This window comes from Haliotis cracherodii, unplaced genomic scaffold (assembly GCF_022045235.1).
Source record: "Haliotis cracherodii isolate W230 unplaced genomic scaffold, xgHalCrac1.p SCAF_20, whole genome shotgun sequence".
NCBI classification, from domain to species: Eukaryota; Metazoa; Mollusca; class Gastropoda; order Lepetellida; family Haliotidae; genus Haliotis; species Haliotis cracherodii.
Window position 1 is genome coordinate 17755789 of NW_027266276.1, and position 5411 is coordinate 17761199.

Consider the following 5411-nt stretch of genomic DNA (forward strand, 5'->3'; position numbering starts at 1 on the left):
AATTGCCCATACATAAGTTCTTATTGATTCATTAACTCTTTCAAATCCTGGGATAGTAAAATTATTTTCTGTTTTATCATTAAGAAATTCATTCCAAGCGTTTGCGGTATCGTTCATTCGTACAACCTTTTGGACGGTGAAAGCAACACCACCCTTAAAGTTCATACGATCATCTCTCCACTCGTTACTCGAGAGAGCAAAGCTCGGAAGGAGCCGACCCCTTTTCAGTAAATCATCGCTGCCTTCTTTAACAGAGTGTGTACAAGCGTCGGAATACCTAGACCATGGTTAACTCCTTTAATGCGCCAATCTTTACTCATAGAAACATTAACAAATACGTTCGAATGCCCGCCTATTGTACGGATTATTTGATGTATTCCATGCTCGATCCTGCGGTAATGGGGCACTAATTTCTTTAAGTATACTCTAATCTGATAGTACACGTGAAATGATAAAACAGACTTATTTAGTTCAAATCCTGGGGCATAAAGAGATACACCACATCCCGTTGTTGCACACCATATGGCAAAGTTTAACTGATTCTGCCAAAATTGCATCGGATTGTGAAACCAATCGTGCACCATTTCATCACTAGTTGCTGTGACCCTGTATTTTTCAAAGATATCAGGGAATTCAGCGAAAAACTGAGCACCAGAGGCAATTACTAAAATCGACTGATTAGTAATGTAAGTTGATTTCATATTTAAGTTATGATATAGTATCATTGTATATTTAATATGTATGTCACACTCCCGGGAATAACAAATTGTCAGTCTATTGAACTGCTTCATACAATCGATAACTCGGATGGACAACTTGAAGTTGCCCTATGCGATGTAACGTATTACCCTCGGCGGACCAATATAAATGCTGCAAGAAGTAATAATGAGATATTTATAATTGAAAACAGTATTATACCTGATGGGTATTACAGCGTTTGCTCACTCAATGATGGAATTTTTAAGCCTTTGGGAGCTAGTCTCACACAAAATGAGTCGAATGGGATACTGATTATAAGCGCTGGAGAAAAGGAAATACTTTTTGGATTGGGCTTAGCAGTTACACTTGGATTTGTAATAGGAGACGCAATAATAGCAATAGAACCCAACCAAACAGTGCATGGAGTTACATTACCCGATTTAGTTCCCTATAATGAGTTGTGTATCCATCTTGATCAGATAAGCACAACGGATAATGTTCAACTAGAAAGTCCTTCAACTCTACTCAGAGCTGTTTCAGTCAAAGATTAAAGCGTGGTATTATTTCAGACCTCAAAATTTCTGTATTAGATGTAAAACACCAAACTTAACATATAGGATACTTAAGTGTAACACTCCATATTATAAATAATGGTTGATTCATCAGGCCCTGGAACGCTCAGACAATGTAATACAATTGCCCTTTCCGATCTCGGAGACACAGAAGGATTCAGTAAACCCGGTACTGATGGTAAGTTATACACTTTACACTTACAAGATAATGTATACAACCGGAAAGAAGATACATTCACAGGTAATCAAGGAGATTTAAGCGATGTCGACGTTAGTAGACTCAATAAAAACACTTCGTACAATCTTACTCTCAACTGTGATATTAAATGGACTAGGGTTGAAGCAAACATCGAGTGGCTACTGAATATCGTCATTACCCCACCGTATGTGATGACGGGTAAGGCACATAATTTAACTAAGATAATAAATAGTGGGATCGTACTCGCGGCTTATATTCCATCAAAACAAAAAAGAGTGTTAGTCACCCCCTGCCAGAAAACCCAGGTCATATGTTTTATAGTCGTCCGGCAGTAAAAAATGTTAGTTAAAATTTGGTTACTGAATTCAATGATATTAAACAGAACTTGAGTGCAATTCCTAATATTTCTACGCTTATTATTTAAGGCTTGTTCGGAGATGCACCGGAAAATGCCTTCGAAATATTACCAGGTCTATCGATTAAATGGCTCAAGAAACACGAGCATCGACGTTGCAGTATTATTCATATTGGAGCATCACCCGTTGCAACCCTTGAGGGGGTCCAAATTATTAAAAGTGACAGAATTTCTCTTACTAAGATATTCATGCTGTATAATATACATTTGATAAGGTTGATGTATACTCTCAAAAAATTTAAGCAAGACCAATTAAAGACTATTATATGACCGTAATATACACTATAAGTTTATATCCGGCGCTCAATGAGGCATCTGAAAAGATGGATACTGTTGATGGATTTCGATTACATCAAATAAGCCACATAAAACATCGAATAGAGAAGGAGAGGGAGTTGAGACTTGGATTGTATAAAAAGTATCGCAGAGCCGTGAATGCTCTCGACGGAGTTGACAGCTAGCATGGGACTCGGTGTAGCCAGTGTTGGTTTATTATCAACTATAATCGCGGTGCCTATCGTACTTGGCATGGAAATAGCGGCCGGAGTCTCAGGACTGGCAGGAATAAGGATAAAATTCATTTCTTGTAGGTTGCAAAAGAAAGCATTAAAACGCGATAATATTCGGATTCTCGCGGAAGCAAAGTTGAACAGCATTGAGGATCATATTTCAACAGCAATGGCTGATTGTAAGATATCCGAGGAGGAGTTTCGTTTAGTTTTGTCAGAACTCACCAAATACAACGCAATGAAGCAGGAGATTCGATCCAATTCTCGTTAGACCAGTGGTATTAGCGAAGACGAGAATATTTTTTTCATAGCACAGGGGAGACAAGCGCGTCAATTATTCCATGCCAAAACCAAAGAACTTGTTGAGATTAAAAATAGATTGCTTACTATCATTAGATCACATTTAGAAGAATGCTTACATAAGTATATTAAAATGGAGAATTATAAACCAACAAAGGAAGCACTCAAAAAAGCTATCGAAACATTTATGTTCAGGGACAAAATTATCAAATGGAGAGAATTACCACAAGGTTTTATATTATATTTGCGATGTCAAACCAACCAAATACGGTCATCAATTGTTTCTTTCCAATTACCAAGAAGAGTATATAGTCTGGTCTCCTTGTAAAATGAACGAAGAACTTAGTAAAAATGTTGAATATCACTTCATTAAAAATAATGGTATACGTATTAATAAAAATAATAGAGAATATTTTCATTACAATTTAGTTTAATCTTATGACTATCGTTGAATCACATCATCGTTTATGCATAAAAAATTCCCTCTGTAGTGGTGGTATAGGTATGTAAATCTGTCTCCAGTGGAAGTGTTCCAGAACCCCCATTACCTATACTACTAGTTGGGTTTATCACTGCTTTGAATAGTATTCCAGTTATATCACAGTGTGTCTGCTTCGTGTGGGAGAACAGCCCAAAGTGATGATGGGACAAAGTAGAAGCAAAATGAAACCCACAATCATAGGTTTCTGGCTGCCCAAGGCATGCACAGGAAATTGCGGCGCCTTCGATGCTGGGGCCACACAGAACTCTGAGAACTGTTGATGCATGAGTGCGAGAGCAGTGTTGCTTAATACCCACTGTCTGCAATTATCTAGTTATTTCAGGGCAGCCTGTAAATAATCTTATCTGGACCAACCAGACAAGCCAGTGACAATGCATGAGCAATGATCCATGGGATGGATGACATAATGTAAGACAGTGAGCCTGACCACCAAGTAATCCTCGTTAAGGTCTCACCAGAAGCATGGGATACCAGGGACCCACTGGGACCTAACTCTGCTAAGGGACTTATATACTGAACAACAAAAGTTCCTGTGACATTGAATTAGATTGAATGCAAAGGTATGTTTTATACCAAATCTGAAACAATTTCGGTTTGCAACAGATTAAAGACTCATGTAAGTGTTCAAATGGTTTAATGTGCCACACTGACTTCAGAAAATGCGTGATTTAATAAAAAACATGAACATGCCAATTTGTCAATTTACAAATCAATAGCGCGTGTGTTCACCTCTGGTTGCAGAGGATGACAATCACGTTGTTTTGTTGAAGAGACCTGAACAAGTCGAGCAATATGAGGCCGGGCGTTGTCATGTTGAAAGGCAATGCCTGGGCCATGACGCCAAAACGGTAGAACAACAGGGTTGATGATCTCGGTAGCGGTAGCGCTGTCCATTGAGATTTCCCTCTACCGCTATCAAACGTGTCCTCTGTCTTGCTGTAATCCCACCCCATACCATAACACTGCCGCCCCCGAAGCGATATTCTTCCATGACACAATGATTAACGTAACGTTCACCTCGACGTCGGTACACTTCAGCTGCGGCTGAGGTGAAAACAAGACTCGTCAGTGAATAGAACTTGTCCCCACTGCATGGCCGTCCTGCGTAGAAGCTGCCTGCACCACTGTAGACATGCTTGACGCAGGTTTCCTGTCAAAATGGGACGTCTGGCGGGTCTTCTGGTGACAATCCCTGCACATCTGAGGCGGTTTGTGAAGATATTCGTCGAAGGCCAGGGATGCTTCTTGCAGTCAGTGTTGTTGGCTGGAGTCGATTTCGTAGGTGTGTTGTTCGTCTGTTTCCAACGTTGCCATAAACACCAAATGGTGTTTCTGTGGACGTTAAATTGTCATGCAACATCACATTGACTCGATCCTGCTTCAAGCATACAACGCTCCTTTTTGGACAGGCGTGGCATTTCGTAATGTTGAATAATTGCGCAATTTTGTTGTTTTTCTGAGTGGTTGTTGTCAGCATGATGCTAAACAATGCACATGGAATCGCGTTAACGCACATGTTTTTATACCCATTTTGGGTAGTGAAATGCATGGGGTTTGCATAAAAGTCAACTTTTGCATAGGATGTATGCTTTTATGTAGCAGTTGCGTTTTTGTGACTTGATTCCATACATGTACTACAAAATACTTGTTTAAAAAATACACTAAAATACTGGTGTCACAGGAACTTTTGTTGTTGAGTATATATAGCTGATGATAGTCTATAACCAAGAGATAGATAAGATGTTTAGCTCCACCGTAGTCAACTTGTGTGGTCTTCAGTGTGACCAGCAAATGCTTTAACCACGAGTCTACCCCACTGCCCCAACATCAGGCGTAACTTAGGTACTGATGAAAGCAGTATTAAACTCAACTCTCTCCGGCTTAATGAGACATGTGTCTTTCAAATGTATCGTTTCTAAAAATGTCATTACGCCTTAGGTCAAGTTTAAACGAACCTGTATTTCAGAATTGTTTGAATACAAGTTGACCTGATTTGAAGTAATTTTGTTTCCATCAAACCTACAGTGCATGCCTGCAGTCTACACTTGTACAAAGCAGATGTGACGTTCAACGACATCCATATCGCTACTGAAGTGTGGTGTGACTCCATGTAGTCAATAGTTCCATTGTACAGTTTGCACTTAAGATAGGCAGCTGGTGAAGAAAGGTTTATAGTTTTTCAATAGAATTCATTTTGACGAGGCGCTCAGTTTGA